At 35.6% G+C, this 25565-nt stretch overlaps 1 protein-coding gene across 3 annotated transcripts in view; it reads left to right on the top strand.

The window, feature by feature from the left end:
* Positions 1–1582: 1582 nt before the first annotated feature.
* Positions 1583–25565, top strand: part of LOC134664576 (cadherin-86C-like) — a 106315-nt gene continuing 82332 nt past the window's right edge. For 2 of the 3 annotated variants that reach the window (XM_063521296.1, XM_063521291.1), the window contains exon 1: positions 1592–1795. The gene's annotated coding sequence lies outside the window, so the exon portion shown is untranslated. Of the gene's footprint in view, positions 1796–25565 lie in introns of all 3 variants that reach the window. The other variant, XM_063521306.1, reaches the window with a different exon arrangement.

Here is a 25565-nt window from a genome sequence, read left to right as displayed (position 1 = left end):
GGTTGAGCATCTAGGGCCTAGCACGAAGTAAAAAACCGCGCGCACGAGCACGCAAATGAAATCGAAATAACGTAACGTCTGGCCGGACCTCGCAAGGTCCCGCCGAATGAGATACGGTCTTTTGATTAACCATTGTCGACCGCCGCACCGTGGAGTCGCCACCATACTGTTCGAATTCACGGCGCGTCCTCATTTGCATACGTGATGCGATTTTTTTTTGTAAGATTAAGTATTTACATTTTTGAACCATGAGTCCCTGATAACATTAATTAATCATTTGTTTTATCGTTACTATGTCAATTAATTATTGTGTAATAAAACGCTATTCTTTTAAATTGTAATTATGTAGTCGGTAAAATTTACATTGGACACAGTTTTATGGTCTCTAAAATTATGATACAGGGAATTACTTTTGTTGATTGTGCCATAAAACACCCTTTTATGGATAGTTAATGATATTTTTGAGCTAGAGGGTTCGCAGAAAGTCACGCTCCAGCCCCAAAAAGAAACGAACTTCCGTAGCAGGTAATTACATGCGAGGAGGTGGCCGCGAGGGTCGCGGCACGCGAACTTGGCAGCGGCAAATCAGTTCGAGACTTTCATATTGATATTGCCTCCAACTCTGTAGCGAATCAACAAATATTCATTCAAACTTAGACCTGAACTTATGCAAGTTCTTATTTACCTTCCAGACAGATCCGGAGCTCGATTTAATGTTTACCCATCCACGAATAGAATACTTGGAAAGAAATGCACCTCTTCATATAAATTCCATGAGGTAAATAATTCCATTGTGTGGCGAGATTGTAGGCGAAGTATGTCGTTAAGTGGCTCGTGTACGACGAAGTCTACTCCAGAGTTTTTAAAGGCGCATAATCCAGCCATTACAAAAAGTCCTGAGCGCGGTAAAACGTGCAATAAGAATAGCGGAGGTACTATAAGTTTTCATATCGGCTTCTTACCCACACTAGCCCGTGTCTTGCCTACATTCTTACGCCGCAAAATAAACATTACTCTGTGTAAGATAGAGTCAGTATTTCAAAATAGCACTAATCAGAGACGCGAGGTTGTGAAAGCTTAGGGGCAAATATATGAGCGTTATATAGTGCTGTGGGGTATGGCTAGCCAGATTCTATTGACACAACTGCTGCTAAACTTTAGTATAGTCGCTGAAACTGGTTTCGTAAGTTACTTACAACTGGCAGAGTAAAGTTTCTTTGCAGCTTTAAACAAGAATTATTACATTTCCTTTTATTTCGGGTAAATTTTAAAAAGGATAATTAATCTGATAATGTCAAAAATATCATAAGGCATATATCAAACACATGCAATTATAATTTCTTAAAATTTCATGAGATGATAATAAATCCAACGAACCGATCAACAAAGCTTCAATAACATACATGTATAGGTTCGTACTAAAAAGTCGCTTTGGGACTATGTATGTGTCTATAATGAACGGTGCAGGGTTACAGAGCCATGTAACCCATGATCTTTGGGCAGTATCGAAGCACGTTACCGAAAGCCTTAGTCCGCCAGCATTTAGATTAGAATCCGGCTAGCCCACTCGCGGTAGCCGCTAGCGCTAGTACAGGACGGACCCGGCTACGCTGCGGACGCCTCACTCGGCGCGCGCACACGAAAACAAAACAAAAACAACTGACAGTGGACGAGTGATAAAACTGTGTACCTAGTGATATCGTGATGTTGGCTGAATTGTTCTAAATTTTCGGGATTCGCGAAGTGCGCCGGCGCTTTCATGTAACTGATAAGTTGTAATTGTTGCGTGATAACAGTAAGTACTGCCTGATTTATTTAGTTTCTTTGTCTTCTACCTGTATTAAGTGAATATATTTGCATGTAGCCATGATTTATTTATATTTATAGCTATAATCGTTGTTATTCCCTATATTTCTTATCTAAAGATTTTTCTTTCCCGCTAAAGCTCATGGTTGCGTAAAGTTAGTATAGTATAGTATTAGTATAGGTTTGTAGCCATTGAGCCATTGAAAACTGACAAAAACCTTTAAAAAAATATAATAATCATGCATGTTTTTTTCTTTTGGTTTTATAGAATAGGTATTTATAGTAAAGCTACTTACTCATATATCCAACTTGAATTATGAAATAAGCATATTAAAACATTATTTTCAACTACCAAGGAAAAGCTTACCGAGCTACCTTCCTACTTTGATCTTAAGTTCCAGCACTTAAGGTTCAAGTCAGTCTATCAGCTTTTACAATATTGCACGTACGTTTTGAGTCGGCGAAAGAAATATTTTTATCGGGTGTGAGTTCGTGAATGAGTTGAAAGCTTGTAAACCGATTTACCTGAAGTTTTACACATTCGTGTGGCAGTTTTTCAAGCTATTTTTAGGAGTAAATACTAATATTTGTTATTCAGAGTATTTCTTTTGCATTTTATGTCATTCCATTTAGTTAAACTATATTAGAGAGCTTTTGTGGTTGATGCTGATTGCTGACTATGTATACATCTTTTCATAAATATTTGTACGAATCGGGCTTTAGAAAAAACTTCTACTTTTTATTGAAAATTACAAGCGGTATTAAATCAACTTACTTAGTTGGTCTCATATCGTTTGATAAAAAAATTGATTTTTGCTTTACTTATTCTGCTGGTATAGGTACCTAAATTCTTTTTGACAAGCCCGGGTCAATTTTAATTCCTACCTAATGGTGAAATATATATCGGCTATCACTATCCATTGCCCAAGGCTACTGACATTGCAAAACTACATAACTCCCATAGCCAAGCAACGCTAGTAACCTAAGGGCGCTAACGAATCGAACACTCTACTATAGGTAGATAGTGTAGATACCCATTTGAAATTTGAAATAGATCTCGTTTCGACATCATTCGTAGTTGTTCTCGTTCGTACTTATTATACCTATATTGGTGCAAGAGAGATGCGGTGCAAGATTATGTCAATATGAGACCGATCGTAAGGTTATAATGGGTACACAATAGATAAATATTAAGACGCTTATTTGTTCCCGCAAAAAAAAAGGTTATCTAGTCAGTGCAGAATGGTTACGTTTGTATACTGCGTAGGATTATGACACATCGTTACAATGGCCAATAAATATTATTATGTTCACAATTATGTAACTTAACACGTCTCTCGACAGAACAATTCAATATCTATAATTATGTTTTATCTTTTAAATATTTTGGGGACATTCTTAGACAGATTAAACTTGCCCCAAACTAAGCAAAGATTGTGCTATGGGTGCTAGGCGGCGATATACATACTTATTTAGATAAACACGTACTTACATACATATGTAACATCCAATACTCAGGTACAAATATTTGTGATGAACACACAAATATACAGGGTGATTTCGGGGTCGTGGAGCAAGAGAGCCAGACATCATACAGAATCCAAAGATGAGCCTAATGATGTTGTTAATTATTGTTTATCACCAATAATGATGATTATTTTCCAGATGGCAAGTAGGAAAAAACATTTTAGCATACAATTTGGTGACCCTACAGCGTATGTCAAAAGTCATAGGGTGACCATAATTACTTAGTATAACACTAATTTTACTTGAAAAATAAGAATAATTAAAGTAATTATCTTTTAATCAAATACTACCATATGATAATGTGGATCATTTACAGAGTCAGAAAAAGTGGTTCTGGATCACGACCCCGAAATCACCTATACCTACCTTTACCGGGATTCGAACCCAGGACCTCCTGCATCGTAGGCTGGGTCACCACCGACTAGGCTAAGAGGCCCTTATGGTTGTAACATGTTGATCATTTCATTGTTGACAACAGAGATAGCCTGAACTTTTGCGGAAAAAAATAAATAACCCGGTATCTTGATCTTTGACCACTAAAATATTAACACAGCAGTCTTCGACGCTTCCAAAGACCAAGCTTACCCAACCATGATTTGGTTTAACCTTAAAAAGGCCGATTGCCATCGATCCCATAGCGCGCGGATAGCGCCGTATCTAAACGGTGCATCTACGTCCACTTATCACTACAATGACTCTGCCTTGGTGACGCTTAAGGTCTTAAACCGCTTAAATGGAAATTAAGCGCTTCTGAATACATTCAGAACCTTAGACTGTATCATTTCTAGATGTGCATTAGACTTAGTTTAATATTTCATTAAAGCCTGTTTTTTGGGATCTTAAAATTCACAACTGTAGGTATTAGAAGGTAAATAATTAGCAAATATGAACTAAAAATTCTGTTTAGTAACCATTGTCTTAATATGAAAGAATATGTATAGTAATAGGTATCGTTAAATGAAAACATTTATTTTCAGGCAACTATTGGCCCATATTACAAATTATATCTTAAAACTATAAACACAATTATGGCTGCGTTGTTAAAGAATAAACGAAAAGAAATCAGTCGCGGCAACACAGATAGGATCACAATAAAGGAGGCTAGAGGACTTTATTCGCGCTTGCGCGGCGCGTTGAACTCTCTTGTAGGAGCGGCGCTCGCGCAGCTATGAGGACCGAAGCTCCAAACAAATGCGCCTTATTAGGAAATCATACTACGATAAATAAATTATAAAATAAATACATTTAACAAACAAATGTATGTACCACTTAATATATGTGTACAGTCACCTGCAATAATTATGTTACTCTTCAAAGGCCGCAAAAATATATGACACGCTCTTATGACTCTCCAAATAAGATCGTGTCAGATATTTTAGCGGTCTTCATTGTGTTATATATTATTGCAGGTGACTGTACATATAACGGTTTTAGTAAAATTTTGTGATAAAAAAGTAGGTATTTAATTATATTAAATAATGATGTATTATTCCCGTACACGACGGGAAGAAGTTGAATAAATCGAGATATTCTACTGATGAAATTTGAACTTAAATTAAAATGACATAAGGTTCAAAATTCTTCAATTTTTTCCCGCGAGTTATCAACTTCTTCCCGCTGTCTACGGATTTATTCTTCATGTTTTTAACTACCACTTTCGAGTTACATACATAATTGAATACTACTATTTTAGTTTTATGGTTTATTTCGAAGCAGTCACGATATGTAACGTTTTGAAGAGATTTTGTTCAGAAACAGGATTTTTTATTATGAAGGTACATAGAATTAATGTAGGTAATAAACCGATTAGAATTACGTAAATTCGCCCTTTCTATAAAGCTAACGCGGAACCTGGTGTGATAAGATAAACTGCTCTATCTTTCTCTTTTCCTTATGTAACACACCCCTCAATAGTTAACTCACGCGCACTGAATTTAATACATGGCTCCTTATTTAAATTGGTTCATTCATTAAAATATAAATGTTCGTAGGGCAAAAGGTGTCCCATTTTAAAAAAGATAATCTGAAACTCTGATGTAGTATTTAGACATTTCATTTTTAGTTCATATATTTAAACGTTTTGCTTTTAACCCCAAAATGATTATATATATGTAATTTTCTGTTTTTTTTTTCAACAATTCATATAGTATTCATTACTGTGTAGGCATATCTTGGTCGCACTTAATATTACGGCGATAATCATATTATAGCGTCTTTTTACTATGACGCGCCATGAAAGTGTTCTTCTTAGGGCGCATTAAACACGACCACTTAAAATGCATGTGCGTACCTCTAACATATAGGTTTAAAAGTAATACTCGTATCGTAACGGTAAAACCTTTCTTGGATAAAATATGCTACACTATTTCCTCCACTTCTAATATAAATAAACAAAGATATCATGCCATTAAAGGGATTTATCTGATGCTCAATGCCAATTACAGATAATGGCGGTTAGTTAATCTGGTCATTTGCGTGTGTGGGTTTGTTTCCCGCCGGTATACTACTAACCTCTCACCCTTACGCCTTGCATGTACAGTCAGCAGCAGAAGTTGCTAAGCGGGCGACGTGTTCAAAGTTACCTTGACACGCTCTTATTTTCTTAACAATAAAGTCGCGTCAGGATCATTTTGAACACCTGGCCTGCTTAGCAACTTCTGCTGCTGACTGTACCAAAATTCCAATCGCTGTCCGAGTAAAATGTTCATACCAACCAGTAAGTGTGAGCTCTCGCAAACGTAACGCACAGCTGTTTTTCAAGCTAACGCTTAAACTGAGTCGCCTGAAAAGATTGCAGTTCTACCGTTTGTAACCGTATTCAATTTAAAAAAAGGATTTTCTATTATTTACTTTGACTTAATTTTTTTCATTATAAAACTACAATTTTGCGTTACCACCCCTAAAGAATGATTGTAGGTTTCTAAATCATTATTTTTTACTACTTTATCTTTGTTGTTTAGGTCAGCTTGATTTAATAAATTGACTGTTTCTTGCATCATATCTATTAGTAACAGTTAACTAGTGACTCAGTTTGCGTCCCAATTTCTCACAAGATTAGCTAGTTACAAGCCCAACAAGATCATGCCCTGACTGAGGAAATATCGATTTCATTTATTTCGACTGTGGGTATCCGACCAGTAATAGTACAACACGGCAAGCCATAAATATACTTATAAACCAAACATATAAATAGAACTTAAAATAACACCATCAAAAAATCTAATCATCATCATGCTGTGCTATACACCTCTACTAACAAATTTGTGAATAAATAATATACCGGGTGTAGCCTGTAATATGAGCAAATAATTAAAACATAGATTGTACTGCTCAAATGGTGACACTTTTGTTCAGCAACTTTTAAAAATTATGAAGTATTTAGACTCCCTATTTTTCATACAAAATAAATATTATCTTCAATGGACGCCATCGCCACGTCATATCATTGTGATTGACGTTGCTTGTCACGCATTTAAAGATAACAAAATTCGCAATACATTGCGTCTTAGAATAAACTTTAAAGTGTATTAAAAATCAAATCACAAGTTATTTTTAAAAGTCGCTGAACAAATGTTGGTCAGTATGAGGAGTACAGCCTACAGTTTAATTTTTTGCTCATAATACAGGCCACACCCGGTATATTGCCTGATAAAGCATCTATCCATTGACATCACTTCCTGGTAGTTAGCAGTCGGTGATTGCGCTAAATCATTCAATTAATACTATCCCAGTCAGTGGGCGGGTAAGTAGTGGCAATTTGATACGTGTGTACCATCAGATTATATCGGATCGACCAAGGTGCTCACAAAGATTTGAACACGCCTCTATTGTCAAGGTGTAAGAGTGCGAGTTCAGATATTTTTTAGCACCTTGGCCGCTCCGATATATCTGATGATGAGTGTTCATTTTGTGGGGACAGTAAACCCAAGAGCTTTGAGCAACACCGGCTTCCGACACGTCGGCCCAGGAGTAATCAAGCCGTGTGGGTTATAGCATAGCTACAAGTTTTATGTCAACATACTAAATAGTTTTGTTATTGTTTATATATATTACGTATTTATTGTGGAATATAAAATATAAAAAAATCGTATATAAGTACGTATATATCTAAATGTTATGTAAATCAAGCATGATCGTTCAAAATTACGTACTTTAACTTATTGATATTATCTAAATAAGGAGTTTTGTAGATGTCAAGCCATATTACTGGTGAACTCGTGAAGCAACGTTGTTCATATATAATTCAACGATTTAACGTAAGAAATTTGTGAACGTCCTTAATTCAAGCGTCTGGCGTCCTACTTTACCTGGCGTAAAAAATCGTGATTTGTCGTAATAAAGATCCGTGGATTGGTGTTCCATTTTCTGGCTAAGGGTCAGGTTAAGTAGTGGCTATTAGGCAGGTAAAGTTGGCTACTGAACTCGTAATTTCTAATCGGTAGATAAACTTATAAGTACATTTTTTTGTCTCGAACGGATGCACTACATAGGTAGGTACGTAAATAAGTAGACATGTTACATCAACAATATATTAGTTGGAACGATTTTAATACAATATAGTATTGAATAGAAGTATATTATACTTCTAGTTTACTTTAAGCTAAAGAAAAGCGTCGTCACAGAGGTGCTTCCGAATTAGATTCTGGCTTATTGCAACGTACGACATTCTTACTGGCGTATGTTATATGTATAATCTTATAAGTTATAATATGCATATTTGTATATCTTCATGTTTGGTGTAGTTATAATATGTATATTTGTATATCTTCATGTTTGGTGTAGGTAAGCAATATGACACTTGCCACTATATATACTACACCAGAAGATTTTTAAAAGGCGTCCCATATAATTTTATTTTGATGAATATAGATGAAAATTGCTTATTTTGGCAAGCGTTTATTTGTGAACGGCTAATTCTGTAGAAATATTGCATATAACTTATGTTTCAGGGATTAATTATACGTACCTAAAGACCTGAGTCAATTAAATGGTTATGTAGCTAAAATACATTATTCATTTGTGTGCAATTGTTTCGTTGACGTATAATCGTTTGGTGATTCATTTCAGAAACAAGCCGGTCACTTTGAAGTTTACTCCCTTTTTGCTTCAACGGCGCCGTTATCTTTGCCAAGATCTTATCTTTTGAATAAAACATTTGTTGTTATCGATGACGTATTGATTCATTTAGATTCCTCGTTAAGACAAGGTTTCACGTTAATACCAGTCTAGGCAAAAAATAATTCATATGATTAAAGACGTTGTTTGCTGTTGCTATTTGGCTAGGTAGTCATGTTTCAATATTGGGGAATGTGGCTAGACTACTGTTAAAATTAATTGACTGTCCTCGTGTGTTGTGTGACATGAAGTTGTCACTCGCACTTGACATTCACATGTAATGGGTCGATAATACGTGGGCGGTGTTCGACTGTTTATAGCCTTATTTAATATCGTTAAACTAGTTCAGTGGGGTTAAGGCAATTGTTAAATATTGTATAATACTTATTATAAAATATATACATACTACTATATTTTGTACATCTTTAAAAAAATATTTAAATTGAAATCTTGCTCATTTTTTTTAGTTGTTAAGATCATAGGAAAACTTTTGTATTATATTTATAATGTAGTAATGTAATTTCCCTAGTGTTTAACTATATATGTATTAATAATAAAATTAGGGAAAATGTGTTGTAACTATGGTATCTTCTATACTGGACCGATTTTAATAATTTCTGATTCGTTGGATTTCTCTCGGCTCCAACAAGCTACTTAAATATCGGAAAAATTACTAAGTTTTTGAAACTATTTTTTACTGCACTAGATTTTTGTTGTACTTAATATATGTAATATGCAAATACAAGGCTCGCACTAAGGTTAGTATTCACTCAAAGTCAAACTAGTTACAAAACATGTTTTTGTGTTAAAACTATTACGCTAGTTGTGAACTTATTAACCCACATAGAAGAGTTGCGAAGCAGGAAGAGCATAGTTCGCGATAAGGCCCAAGGGCTCTAGCGTCGCGTGCCGCTGTTAGCTATCACACCACTGTGGTGACGCTGGAACCGACCTCCGGGCTTTTATGTCATCAATTTATTTAGGTACCATGATTTATGAAGTAGGTTTACTAGGTTGTGTGCTAACTTAAAAAAAAAATCTAGTAAGAAATGTCAGGGTCAAATTACTTACCACTAGCTTTTGCCCGCGACTTCGTCTGCGACAGTAGCCAAAGTAGGTATATCAAATCATTCAATTCGCGCATTGCTTACTTCAATTATTAGGCAATTCATAAACTCTTTCAATTCCACCCCCTTTGCACTCTCTTCATCATAATATAATTCCTTCCCCGGGACTCAAACTATCTCTATATACCAAATTTTAACTAAATCGGTTCGGCTAATCGGTAAATCGGTTAAGCCTGAAGAGGTAACAGGCAGACAGACACACTTTCCCCTTTATAATATTAGTATGGATTTGTTATAAATACCTATAATTGTATAAAATTGCCCTGTCTGTAATAACATTTTCTCAATGCCAATGTTATCAGCGTCGCGTGGTATAACAAACGGCAAAAATGAAAGCTTTCATGGAAATGCCCCGGTCATTAAGGCTTGAATCATGCGTCCAATTTTTACGTCAGAGCCGTGAATAAAGCGACCTTTAGACCATTGTAAGTTATTACTCACTGATTTCCTTAGCCTTAATTTTCTAGCGTTGATCGTTCAATAGCTGAACACTAACTCTAAATGACGTTTAGTGCAAAAGTACGACAGTGATTTATTTTAAACTACTAATCTTATGGTCAAATGTTCGCCATTTATAGCAAAATCGCATTGAATTCTCAACTTTTCCGCCTGGCTACACAAACAGTTTTCTCAAGGGGAACTAGTTCAATCTAGATTGGTTAGCACGTGTCCGCTGATCGCTCCTGTATATAATAATGTTAGTTTCGCAGTGGACAGAACGGCCGCGCCGGCGCCGGTTGCATATCCACATCGATTAGATTTAATTTATTAACTTGACTACTGTCGATCTCCAGCCGATGCTCACTGATATGGTTTTTGGTTCAATTAAATATCTTCTAGCTGCTGTCAGCCGATCACATGTAAACTTATATCGTTAACTTTAAACCTAAAGTGGCCATTAAATCAGTTGCATTTTCAATCTTAACACGTCTCAATCAGGTCTAAAATGGAAGACGTGTAGATAGCGATTTGAAAGCGTTTTATGTTTTGATGGCATCTTAGTGACAGGGTTTAGTTTATATTGCGAGAGCCTGCACTAGGATAACTCATTCGCTTGCCCGTAAAAGGTTGGCTGGGACATTGCAACCCGCCGTCGACACTACTCGGGAAATGCGACACACATCAATTTTCGCAGGCAAAAAGTTCAGAGGCATTTTGCACGCCCGTTTTAAACGTCTTTCAAACATACCTATGTATGTACTTGGTAGCATATGGTTCACTGTTTTATTTATACCCATGTACATGTCAGAAAAAACCAGCACAAGAAAGTCGTAGCAGGAATTACCATGAATGAATAAGGATGGCATTCACTCACAGTGCAGTTTAAAATGCGCACACAACAAAGTAAAAAGTAAGTGCACTAGACGTTCTAATTGCGCCATTCGAGTATTCAATATTCAAAACACAGTATTCGTTCAGCAGATATTGAACGGCAATATTCTATATGTAGCGTCTTAAGACAAAGAACGGAATAGTATAGGTATCTGCGTTGTCCATTCGTGACTGAGATCCGACGAAAGTACTTATAGTAGGTTATTCGTAGCAATATGTCACAGGAGTACAGGATCAGATAGGGCATGTCGCGATGGCAATAACGGTCAAGCTGGACAAGCGATTTATCGGACCGCGGTCTTGAGATAATTGTCTTCTAGATATCGTCTCGAAGTGGATCGTGGGTGCGAGGCGGAGGGACCTCGTCCACGCTGTCGTCATGAACTCCTGTAGCCTTTTGTACAACACCATTTGCATGAACTGATTCTACAAAAATCACTATTACACATATTATATTATCTGACGAATCTAATTACACATGAACACGCAACACATTCCTCAAACAAAAATTCGTAAAAGAAAATCATGAAACAAATCTCATATGAGGGTGTTTATAAATTTTAATTATTGACATCGCCATACCAATAAACCGGTTTTGATCAAGTAAGTTACCAAAAGCAGTAAAAGCGACGGGTCGTTACGTCTCTACATAATAAACATGATAAACAAATTAAGTAACAATATTAAGACGTGCCAAATTGAGCATTAATAATTAAATTACTGGCCATATCGCAGCAATTGATTGCATTTAATTGATTAATCTTGCAAGACGAAGCGCGTAAAATATTCAATGTTCGTTGAATACGTTAGGGCCCTCATTTGCATAGGTGTTCGTTTGTAGCGAGGGTCCGCGAACAGTGGTGAATCGTGTGTGGTCTGCGTCGCTATGGAAACGCGTGGTGCAGTAGCTACATAAATATTAATACACGGATGGTGTCCGAACAGTAAAATTACTCAAAATGAATATGAGCCGGCAATAACACCTATTTTTTATAGGCACCTATTCTCTTACCATTATAATTACAAATTAATACCCCAGCGTACACTCCAATTGGACAACGCAAAAAAAATAGTGTCCGACCGAAGGTTCGGTTTCGGTTTCGGCCAGTTTCGGCCATAAAATCATGTTTCGGCTGTAGTTTCGGTTTCGGCCAAAAAACGGCCGAACCTTTCGGCCGGGCCAAAACTTACGAAATGGTACTTCGGAATAAGACCAAAAGTTGGGGAATAAGTAGGACTACAATATTAATACCTACATATTATACTGATTCATGTATAGGTACAGAAATTAATTGGTTTATTATAAAACACAATTCCACTAATGAGGGCGCCACTGGACGGTCGACGCAGTCTTAAGAGGCTGTCAATACCTATAACGCGCACAGTGTCTAATTTTTTCGGAGTGAATGAGTGATTTTATCTCAATTTACTATTGGTTTGTGTTCCACATGTCCTCTACATCAGCTTAGCCTTTGGCCTCGCTGCGCCATGCTCGGCCTGCGGTGTCGCTTTTTAATACAATGGACATTGGATGGAGTCTGTGCTCAATTACTTGTCCTGAAGGAAGCACGGCTTTGACTTCGCATGAAAGTTCGCCTCGCTGGGGCACTTCGGACTTTTAGGCCCAGATGAAGATTGGTACCCGCCTTGCGATATTGTCAACAAAAAATTTCGCGCTCGCGTTTTTGGTTGGTTTTTTGGTTGACCCTGCATCTACATGTTAACATGACTGGTGAATGAATAGAGTTAGACCAAGAAAATTCTGCAATGATTTTGATAGCATACGCAGTGCAACTAGTGCAAATGTTATTTATACGTCATAATTTCATAGAAGCTTTGACGTTTAAAATAACACTTGCACTGTGTGTGTTATCAAAATCTTTGCAGAATTATCTTGGTCTAACTCTAGTAATTTTCTTAAAAAACTGCTTAAGTCACATCAATTTCAAGGATATTGGGTGTTGACAGCCCCATAATATGTGTATGAAAGGGGTTTTATGACATTTTTTCACGATTTTAACATGTCTAAAAAAGTTTCGGTTTCGGTTTCGGTTTCGGCCGAAACTAGAGCCAAAGCCGAACATTCGGTTTCGGTTTCGGTTTCGGCAAAAAAACATGTTTCGGTCGGACACTAAAAAAAATGTAACAAGCCACGATGGTCACAAGAAAAAATTTGGTAATTTTAGTAAAACACGTCGGTCGCAATTGTTACACTAATATAGGTATACTTTGATAGTACATTTTATATAAACTAAAATATAACTACTTTCATGCTATAAACGATTTTGGTTAGATTAAAAAAGTGTACCTAAAATTGATTGATTTTTTACGTTTTACTCACCTTAAAAAGCTAGCCAATTATAGTACGTACAATACGTACATCCTTCGAAGGCAAAAATCCTTGCGAGTTTGATTTAAACAATACCCACGCTAGAATTCCGCAGCCCTTAACTGATGGACACGACTAATTGTACGCCGAAGACGGCGCCGCTGACGCCATACGTACGCTTAAATGTCACCGTTGGACCGTTAGCTTTATTTCTTATCTCTATTTCCAATTAAATGGCCAGCTTAGTTAACGTACGGCTGTTGCTTTAATGTGAATGTCTCGAATTAAACACGTTCGTGTAACGCTGGAATGATGGCTCAAATATGGAGTTTTGTAGGTACCTACTTACGCGATTAGTAATTTGGAATTTGCAACTTCTATAAAAGCCACACGTACCCTACCTATACCATTAATACATAATTCTCGTATATGGTAACTATCTAATAACTATTACAATAAATATAGATTTAATATTGTTTATGTAACATTCTACAGGTATATTTATGTTGACTAAGATCATCGCAATAGATGGTTATCGGCATTTCGAATTTTAACAACTCATTTGTTGAGCTTGTTTGTGTTGGACGTGCTAGAGTTGTGCTATAACGAAAATAAACTATAATACTTAACGTAAAGGAAAGGGACTTTTATTAAATGTATCCAGGTCACAGTGACTAATTAAAAGCGTTTTATTTAAGGCAAATGCCTGGACATTTATTAAATCGGCCATGTCGTGATTTTTGAAACAAAGTGAATGTAGGTCATGACAATTAGTAATGTTATTGCAATTGTCACATACATAACACTGCATGATTAGGGCGATCGATGAACTGTCCAACACGATATCTCTTTGTCTGGCATGGCATTATTAAAGTAAGTACATACTTCAATATTTTGTGAATTTTATGATGTAAACACAAATGCATACATTAATACAGATTATTCCATTAAGTGAACTGTATAATTAACATATGTTAATTGTCTATGAACCATCATTTTTAAAGACATATCAAGGTCATCGCCGATAATATTCTTATCGTTTGTAATTTTTTTTATTTAATTTAATTAACCTTTGATAAGCCAGCAATATACGATTTGGTTGTACTTAATAAATAAAATAAAATAAAAATAAAATATATCATACTTTTTATTTAATATTCCCTTCTATGTAGCAACGTGTAATATAGGTACTTGAATTTTAGATTTACTTCTGTTGTAAGGAAGGCCTTTGCCCAGCAGTGGGACACACTAATAGGCTAAATAAAACAAAATAAAAACTTCTGTTGTATAAATACTGAGTAATTGAGTATCCATTTAAGTTAGTAAAAGTCTTAATATATTTAGCCGTGAAGCTTACCTATTGCTTTAGATTAATTGAAAGTGGAGTTGGTTCACTAATCATGATTGGCGTTTCCTAATTGTTTCTACAGGTGACTTGTAATTTGACTTCTTTGGTGAGTTGAGCCGAGGACGATATATTAAATTGCGATTCGTATTTGTAGTACCTAAACATAAAGAAGAAGGTAACCATTGCTCATTAGAGATGCCACGGATATTCGGTAACTATTCGGTATTCAGCGTATTTGACCTCATAAAAAAATCAGGATTCAACCTTTTAGATAGAGTTGGATAGAGTATTCTTTCTGAAGTCAATCTCATTTTAAGCAATAATTTCCGACTAAAAGTGTTAAAAATTATGATTGTACATCGTATTTTTAAGACTCCCTAACAAATTAATACAGTATATACCTGCAGAATTTAAAATGCAACTTGAAAGACCGTTACATAACCTGCCAACGTCAAGTTAACTTTGGAAGACTTCAAAAACAATATAAAGTGGTTCAGACAATACTGAGGACGTTGTAAAGCCTTTATGATCAAACTTGCTATCATAAACTCGTATCTCGCGCTCTATTTTTATGTAAAAACAATCTTATTACGTGCACAATAACGTTCACAGCAGAATGAAAACACAAATGAAATATGAGGTAGATATTAACCAGAGGGAGGTATGCAGACATGAAGTCAGAGTTTGGTTGGTTTTTAACTTCAGACAAAAACTAATCTCTATTAATAGTGTAGGTATGTCTGTTTGTCGGATCAGTTGGAAGCCTTTTTTTAAAGCCAGAATCAATATACGTAAATATTGACTTTAGAATGAATCCATAGCAAAAAAACATAAAAAAATGTTACTAATATTGTGTAATAAAAAACTTGGGTACTTACATTACGTTATTTATAGTACTTACCTCGCATGTTTTTTTTTTATTTTATAAGCGATTAGTTATTGGACATTAATAGAGATCAAGAATCTTTATAAATAAGTATAAAGTATAAGTATTCGAATCGTCTAATACGAGTATTTTACCTATTTAACCCGCCATGATATACATACATATCATATACTAATTTTCTCTCTAATTGGCTATTAAAAAATACCCGCGCTACCTCTGCTATCAAACCGCCTCAAGCAAACAATTATGTACGCAAATTGATGAAAAAAATAAACAAATTGATTGATGGTTCAGGCCAATGAAAATTATACAATGTTGATCACAATTTATTGCCCGTAAATATTGCGAGATGGTTGATGCCATAAATTAATGTCTTGAGCTGGCTAAGAGATCCTTTTCTATGGTACTTAACTATAAAAGTATCGGCTATGTGTATAATTGTGGTACCATCTAGCGGCTGTTAGCTAAGTACATTCGCTATTTAATGGTAAATATTATGAAAAATTGGATTCACAAAAGTCGATATTTGTAACCACCACGCACTTCGTACTAAACCAAGCCAGCTAAGCTCTGTTATTTCTATTTGAATTTTATAAAATTTATTTACCATGAAAACCTAAAATTTTTTTTTTCTCAATTTAATTTAAAATTATATTCAGGGAGGATTGGAAACGGAGAAGAGAGGCTTTTGCCCAGCAGTGGGACACACATAGGCTAATAAAAAAAAAATTGGCGTGAAACAATTGCTCCAAAAACTCATTTTAATAAACTCATTTTAACTTTTTACCCACAAAACGTGGTATGTACATACACATGCAGTGTCACGGTTAGCTGCAAATACTTATATTCTTCCAGCCAAAAAAAGAATCGAACCGCAAGAATTTGTTTAGAAATTAGCATCTACAGTACAAATGCGTCGCCAATAATAAGTTACGCCTTTGTTGAACAAAACGAGCCTAATTAACATGCGGTATTATCTCGACGTGGAACTTTTAATCTCGGCCCGCATAGTCCGTGATTTGCATACTTTAACAATTACTTGCGCATTCTTTCGTCGGCTCTGCATCTAGATACGAACTGCTAAACCAACATTGCATCAGTATAGCTCAAAAAAATCTTCAAGAATTGTTAAAGTCGCATTCTAATTATTAACAAATAACTTTGTTTAGTTAGAAAACAAACTTTTTGGGCACTCTAGCAAAATAACATTTACCTACCTACTTAAATTTATTGAAATATATTATTTTAACGCCATTGCGTGACCGAAAATACTCATCTTTTTAAACCAGTTTGCTACGGTTTGTTTTGGGAATAAGATTTACCAGTAATCCGATATTACTAATCATTGTTAAACTTAAGTGCCGCTAAACTACGCCTTACCTGTGTGGCCTGATCCCGTGGAGGCTTGTCACACAAGCTCCGGCGGTCGATCGTCACACTTTTTATGACCCTGCCAGTGGGCAGTAAACATCACCCCACAGCCTTTAGGGTCATACATTAAAACACCTTATCTGATACATCGAAAATCAATCTCGGGAAGTGTTGCGGGATTTTTGAGATAAGAGAAGCGTGGCATGATGGTATTCGATTTGCGTTGTCATGCATTATCTATGTAAATTGGTTTAAATAAATAAAAAAGTAAAATAAATATTAACATTCACAAAATGTTTTTTAATTATAAAAATACTTGAAAAAATTCAAGTAGGTAAATTTACATACGCATTTAAAACAAATGGACTTAATAAACCGCCGGAAAGTCGTTTGAGGTAAAATAAAACTCATTCAAGTCGCGGTATTCAAATGGGAGTTCTTCTTATTGTCACATTACTGGCTATGTACGAGATAAGAGCCAAGCAGTGTCTTTTTGTACCTATTTAATAAATAACCCTTGTCACTGCCAGGGCCAGTATAGCGGATAGTAATAAAATGCAATGGATAAATAGGTACCTACTTTATTTTTATTATAATGCGTGCGTTCAGTTACTTACTAAACCTGGTAACTTATAATTTTGCTATGTACGTAAATAATGCATTTCCTGTTCTTCTATTTTCAAAAATAAATACAGGTCAAATAATAGTAAAAGATACATACAATTAAAAGTTCACAAAATTCTGTAATGTACACCCGTGTCACGGGACGAAATTGAGATATCGTTGATGTAAATCGAGTTTATTGTTTTTGACAAAAAGGCTTTAATACTTACCGCTGTTAATTCTACCACTAGTTTTGCCTAGCAGGTATAAATCAAACCGCCACTAATTAAATAAATTTATTGACGTTCATTCAATTGGTTTTAATGTTCGCGTAAATTGTTTCGCTTTCGATTTCTTGCGTAACTAAAAAACTAAACAAAATAACTTGGTTATACTTGACCGTTGCATCATTTTAATTTGCTTCAAGTACTAGTTTGCACGCACGAAGTGGTTCTTACCACAAAAGTTGTTTTGATGAAAAAGGCTTCACCGTAATTTTGACAATCGCTTATAGTAGTTTACGCCGTGACCAATTTAAAAGCATGCGTGAAGACATCGGACGATGGCACTTGAAGAAGATTATAAGAAAAAAACCCACATCGAATTTCTAGCGGACATATTTTATTAATGTACCTACTTCAGAAAACCAAAACGCAGTTATGTTATGAAGAACCTTGTTATTTCAAAATCAAGATTGTTGACCTAGGTTTTTAAAATGGGATAATCTACTTAGCGATAACTTATTAAATCCAAATCTCCATTGTCTTGGACGTGGCTTCAGGTTTCAGAACCCACCATTATTTTCGACCAGTAGTGCGTCTTCTAACAATTGCAATTATTAACCTTCATAGCAGTTCCGTTTCACCGAATAGCGCTAATTCTTATAGAAATCTTCCAAAAATCGCTTTATGTACGCTAAGAAAACTAGAGGAGTTCGGTCAATTTGTCATGGAACTCATCATCAGAACTGGACCGTGATAAAAATATTGCATAAAACTTTATGCTTGCTTAAAACTTTACGTTTGCAAGTCAATGAACCTTACATAATTTACAATTTTAAAACTAAATTGATTTCTGAACACGTAAATATTTAGCGAAAATGTCATTATAACTTAACATTAGCGTAGCGTAGAATTGCCGTATGGTGTGGAAATAATTAAACATTGCACAAGAAATAGAAAATTATAACCGCGCCCGCGCCACATGCTGTGATCGTTTCACTTTGTTTCACCTCTATTTTGCTCTATGCAGAATGGGCATAACCTTGCACTGCAAAAGCTGGATATTTATGATTGTATAGAAAAATAATGAAATAAATTCAATGTTTCTTGTATGTATGTTAACCAGATTAATAGTCTTATAGAAGCAATTTTCCATGCACTCTCTGTTGAACGTTTAACGTCACTATTAGATTTCTTTTTCAGCATAAAAAGTTTTAAAATTCATGTAATTCATGTTAGTATGTCTACTAGTGCGTTTTCCCAGATTCCCTTAACCTTATTAGGGAATAAGGTTAAGGGTAACGTGAACTTATTTCTACCCTAACCTAACAAACTCTAATCCTAGTTAATACGATTGTTGATTCATTACTGTATTTGCTCGTTCAAATTGACGAAGCGAGCGTATTATGTATGTAAATTTGACAAGTGGGTGGTGCGCTTTTGCTCCTAACTCGGAGCTAGATTTATTTTATTCCCGGGTTATAAATCAGGCCAATACCAAAAGCAATAAGATGTATAAACCTTCCGCACGCAAAGTCACTGTATCCTTTTAAACCAGGAACGAATACGACGTGACCGATGCTCACGCCCACACTTGCCTGGATCGGTATCCAGCAATATCGGAAATTTCCACTTAAATTTCCTGAAAGCCCGTATTCAGTAGCATTCAACACATGATTATAAAGTGCCATTTAAAGTCGCATAACGGCTACGTGAAGTATAGATCAAAGCGATTTTCCATCAACCTTGAAAATGTAATAAAAGTATTCGATTATAACCCTGGCTTATTTAAGGCTTATTTGTATTAGTCACGGTGCGTAAAAGCTCTGGTAAATAAAGCTTTTAAATTCATTGGTTTTTAATTCAATGGTTTTTTTATTGAAGTAAAAATATAAATAGAAAGTTTTAACAAAGACTTACGTAAGGTTAGGTCACAAATTTGCAGGTAATATAATAGTCCCTGTGACTTTAATATCAGCACATTGAGAACTAGATGGACAAAGACAATTTTGTTCTTACTACATAACTAGCGACACGCCTCTGTTTGTCACAGGTAAATCTTAACAAATTATACACCAAAACCGTACTCAAGGATCACTCTATTATTAAGTGAAAACCGCATGAAAATCCGTTCAGTAGTTTTTAAGTTTATCGCGAACATACATACATACACACAAACAGACTGACGCGGCAGGTGAGTTTGTTTTATAAGGTTTAATGAAATTATATTTATGCCAATAAGTATTTAATTACTCAAAATGATGATTTTCATTTAATATTTTAGTAGGTATCTACTTATGTAAGTGAGCAAAACGAATGGTAGTTCGATAACAAATACATCCATGCTAGAATTGCTAGATTGCTAGCGCTGACGTTACATCAGACCTGTTGCTGTCCAGCCTGAGGGATAAGCGGAAAGCACCACCGTCACGAAATAGCAGAATTTGTACCGATTTTCGCGTATCTGCTGCCGGGGTCATATCGCGCAGTTATCGGCTAAAGGTCGCCGTTAAAGGTTAGTTCCTGTCGCCCGGTCCACTTTCTAGCACGCTCTGTAAACTAGTGCAGTACAAATGGCCATAGGAAAGGTTACCGGAGTGAAATTACATAAACATCACACGGCGCTTGTACGACACACGCTTTGTTCTAGTCTGAATAGAAATCGTAAGATACGGGGCAAACCGGGTCGTATTATGCTTGTGACTCTTTATGTATAAGATTTATTTGTTATTTAAATTAAGGTTTTTCCCAGTTTTACAATTTAGCATTCTAAATTGGACCACTATAAAGGTCCTCTCTCTATTTAAAGGTCCAATTTAATTATAGAAGCCGGCGGAGTACTTACTTAGTAGTCCGCCGGTACTTTTATATAACTTTCGTGTCTTAAGGGATATTTTTTACATTTAGGTACACATCATGGATATAGAATAGAAAAACTTATTTTATTATACGTCGGTGTTATACATACAACGCTTGTCGTTTATATACATGTAGCAAAACATCGTAACTATCAATAAGCATTACCAACTGTTCATAGTTACACATTAAAATCTTGGTACCTATGTATGACATATATGAATTTATTCAGCACTGATCTGGCGTGTGGACTCGTGTGATAATTTGTGCCCTGCAGTGTGACGTATGGTATATGGATGTATTACGTTCATGATGATCAGTGCCCAAAAATTCTTACCTTAAATCGTTATTTCAAATTTTCTATTAACTAAGTAGTACTCTAACAACTACCATTATCTCACTAGCTTATAAAGCAATTGTGTCTAAACGGGCCATCACACTCCATTAAACGGCGACTAAAAAACTTAGCTGTTACTACAGTAATTTCGACAAAGTACGAAAATCGGCTGTCAAAGTTTTTACTGGCGATTGCTCACTTAAGCAATTAGACGTGAGAGATGTAATTTTTTAAGTAACGTACCCTTGGATTTCTCTAGTAGTTATTGTACGTACAGTGCTGTCACTGTACGTACAATAACCGGAAATCGGTGGGCATGGGAGGAAAAAAGATAGTAAATTACTATACACACATCAATAACTTTTACTGTGGGAAAATATCGAGTGCTGCGCTGTGACATTTGCTACTGTGGTATATGACTGGGGCATACGTAATATAGGCATAGGTAATATAGGCATAAGTATTTGTGTAAATATTATTTAGGTAATATTTACACAAATACTTCTATTACATAAATAGGTAAGTATTATTTATATGTACCTATATTCTGAAATAGTTGGATTAAAATCAATAATTTTTAAACGTTATTTAAGTATCGGTCGGAGGTTCAACTCGACCTTTATCTAATAAGCGATCCATTTTCAATTTTTAAACCTCTTTGGGATGTTTAAAAAATATCTTTTCTCATATAATACAGTAGATGTACCTACTCGTATTTATAAAATTAGCATTTTATACAAAATAATTTTGATAAGTAGCACCGTGACAAACAACTTGTAAAAATCAAATATAATTATGTTTACAAAACATAATAACATTCGTATTCGTATAAATCCACCTAACAAAAGAACAGTGAAATACTTAGGCCAAAACATCCTGCAAAGTGTGATAAAGCCTCCATTGATGCGCCGCTTACGTTGCCCACACGTTACATAATCGGCTTACGAGTACGTACTATTAAAGGACTGACTGACGATAGCCGCTTAAGTCGAGCTACTAAAAAGGATAAAGTTTCATTTGTTACAGCTTTAGTCTTGCAAATTTAATGGCGACTTTCTATTGTAGCCAACTCTAAATAACGCAGTGTAATTTGCAACACCTGTAAATAAGGTTAACTAAACAGAAAATATGACATCAATTATTTCATTGCATTACCACATTTTTTATTTAATAGAAAGCATAAAAACTTGTTTTCTATAAATTACTATCTACAGGTGAAGCTTTTCATGAGACTGGCTAGCACGAGGTTGGTATTAAGGGTTGCGAGTATATCCTGTCAAAATATTAACAGTCTCTGGCACCACATTACAAATACAAATGGTTTATGGGAAACAAACTATAACAGCTATAGTCTATTTATACGGCATGTACAAACCTTCACCTTGTATTCACCAAAGTGAATCCACATTACGTCTACGTCTATTTATTGATGATTTTATTGATGATGATGATAATGATGACGTCTATTTATTTATCATTGAAGCATCTACTTGGAAAATATATGGATAGTGTTATAAATTAGGTTAGAAGGAGAATTTTGTGTTATATGTCGTACTACTTTAAACCACTAGAATGGCACTGACATAAATAAACGCTATCCAGAACGTACTTAACTTACTTTCTATGCATCTCATTCGTACTCGCATATTAGTTCGAGCGACATGTATAGAAAGTAAATTACGTAGACGTTAGCGTATACTAGGTATGTCAGTTTTGATACTGTCAGAGACTCATGGTACGGGTACAGCTCATACGCTAGAGCATGCCAGAGCTAAATATCTAAGAGGAAAACATGTGTATTATTTTATTATTAATAACTAATGCTACAGAACTAATGCTGAAGACTTGCGCAAGTAGGAAGGCCACAACTGCAGATTTAGAACCTCCCTCGACCATTAACTAAGCTACTGTTTAATCTTGCTTCCTTATTACCCACCCACTTTCCTTTTCCATAAGAATGGGTGTGAGACCTCGTACTATAATTTCCTCTTAGATTTATGCATCGGTCGCTCCTTCTATTATTGTTATCTTGAATTCCGATCGAAGAGAAGATTAAATTTGAGTTCAATTCGCAAAAGCTGGCGCCGAATATCTATGAACATTGATTGGTAAAAGTCTTGCATCAATTCTTGTGAATCGACTTGCTTATAATTATTTAAATATTAAGAATATTTTACAACTGTATAATTAGATTGGCTGCATGAATAACGAAACAAACAAAACTCGTTCTAACCAATTATAATAATACGAAACATTACAAACTACAACATCTGAAACGACGTATTTATATTACCTATGCGTTATTTGTAGGTATAGTAATTTCACCCAGCATGCTCTAGATTAATCGAATAGCCTGAATACTGGAAGCATAGCTACTATAAATGTCATAATAAAGTTATTAATATTACGTTATAGAACTACAAACGGAATTAAAGTCTGCGATTAGATTTGCATTTCAAATGTGGCCAGCATTGATAAATGTAATTGAACGTTAAAAAGCTGCATGATTTTATTAAATGCTTACTACTTACCTTATATTTACTTCTTTAGGCAGTGGGCAGTTAAACATAAGTTATGCACACAGACAAAACATCCTCCAGACTTAGCATAGTCGCGCTACCCCCTCTGCCACGCATACAGTAATTTTACTCCATGTTCGAGTCGAAAGTGTCTTTGTGTGACGTCCGTGTCTTTGAACAGACCAATCACGGCACGGGACTTCGCTCACCTCGTCCCGCGCACCCCCGCATTTTTGGCATCATCGGTTGCATGAAATAATTGCTCTAAACTCGGTCTAAAGGATTCCTAGTCTATGGTTATGCACGTTCATTGAATACTCTGTGTCAACGTGTCGATGCGTTCTGAATTATGCATGTTTAATTCAATTCGTTGAAATACGGCTTAATAATACTTAGTTGACTGGTTTCATGATTGACTGGTAGAGAATGCCTTCGGCATTTTGTCGTCGTACAATCCAGTTTAAAGATTTTATAATTGTAAAAATGTAACCGCATGAAATTCCGTTCAGTAGTTTTTGAGTTTATCACGAATATACGTAAACACAAACAGACAGACGTGGCGGGGACTTTGTTTTATATGGTATTATTATTATTTATTATGACCCGGTACTGTCCCACTGTTGGGCAAAAGCCTCTTATTCTTCCACGTCTTATCCTCCCTCTTATTCTTGAACCGTCCAATCCCCTCAAATAATGAAACGTAAACCCTTGTGGTTTAGGGATAATATTTAAAATCTATTTAGTCAGCAGTTAAATCATCGTTAGGTAATTTTTTACCGATATAATAAATATTGGCGTTAGTAGAAAGTCCTAGTGAATCCCGCCCACGTGCAGGCGCCGTGCTGGCGAAAAGCTGCTAGCCTTCGCCCGAATCGAGGCTCGAAACGAGAGGTGCTCTTTGTGATAGTGTGTTCATTCATTGTTTTTTGTATAAGTACCTAACACTTTCAACACAACGCTTGTAGGTGATTCTTATCTACTCATTTTGTAAGAATATTTATACTAATCCATATGGATGAACCGACAAATTAAGACATGATTAGGCCTTTGTTATTAGGAGTTCTGGTAAGGAAATATAACTATGGTAAAGAATTAGTAATTCAGCACTCTAAAATCTATGCCTAATATGCTCAGCTGTGGGCGACTGAAGGCTAGAATGATGATGATGATGATGAATTCAGCACTCTAAAAAGGTGTTTAGTTTTAAAATTAGAATCAAAGTATGGCCATTGGCTATCTAGCATGTGGTTAATATGATGATATGTTTTTATTAATTGCAAAGTCCAAGTATTACTTAACTGGAAGGCGGCTGCTTCTCACATTATTTATCAATAGGTATTCAATAATTCTACCCTACCAGACAAATTGACTTTTAATTGATTTTTTAAAAAACTGTTGGAACGCCGTGAAAATAAGTGCCTCGCTGTAATCGCAACGGCCTTAGTGAGCGCGCCAAGGCCGCGTCGCGTCCGGTGGCGGGTTCGATGATCGCATTTCATAATTATCGGCGTTTATTTCTTGACATTTATTTACCTGTATGCATTAAAGATGAAATGTTATTGCTTTTAAATCGATTTTGCTATCGTCACGAAGTCGATTATCACCCACGGCACAACCCTGTGGTCGCCAAGGCCACTTCGCGTCCAGTGGCGAGTTCGTTGCTCGCACTTCACGTCACTTATTTCTCCATTCACATAATTTCGATATCGTGAAAAAAAAGTTTTTCACCTTAAATTAGTCAATTGTCGTTGTTATATTTTTTTGCAAAAAAATTAGGCTGCCTGTAGCATTCGTCGGTACTTAGGTACATTAGGTACCCAATTTATTAAGCTTAAGTGTAAATTTATTTATTTGGTCGTTACTAAAAGATACGAAGGATTAGGAAATTAGTGTCTGACATTAGTAATTTTACTAAGATTAGAATACTGTGACAAATTGTTTGATTAGAATATTTGCGAATTGAAGATGTGAAAGTAGGGTTTGCACGACGGATCCGAAATGTATGGGAAGATCCGCGGATCCGGATCCAGATCCGGATAATTTCATACATTTCGGATCCGGATTGCAAACCCTATGTGAAAGTCAAACGGCTAATTTTGTAAATATTACTGGCGATAATTAATTTTTAAGCATCTAAATCTCATAGACACACGACAAATTTTGTTGATCAAAATTAAAAATACGGTTC

The sequence above is a fragment of the Cydia fagiglandana genome, chromosome 1 (assembly GCF_963556715.1).
Source record: "Cydia fagiglandana chromosome 1, ilCydFagi1.1, whole genome shotgun sequence".
Taxonomy (NCBI): domain Eukaryota; kingdom Metazoa; phylum Arthropoda; class Insecta; order Lepidoptera; family Tortricidae; genus Cydia; species Cydia fagiglandana.
The sequence above is the reverse complement of the archived record's forward strand: the minus strand, read 5'-3'. Positions and strand labels throughout refer to the sequence as shown.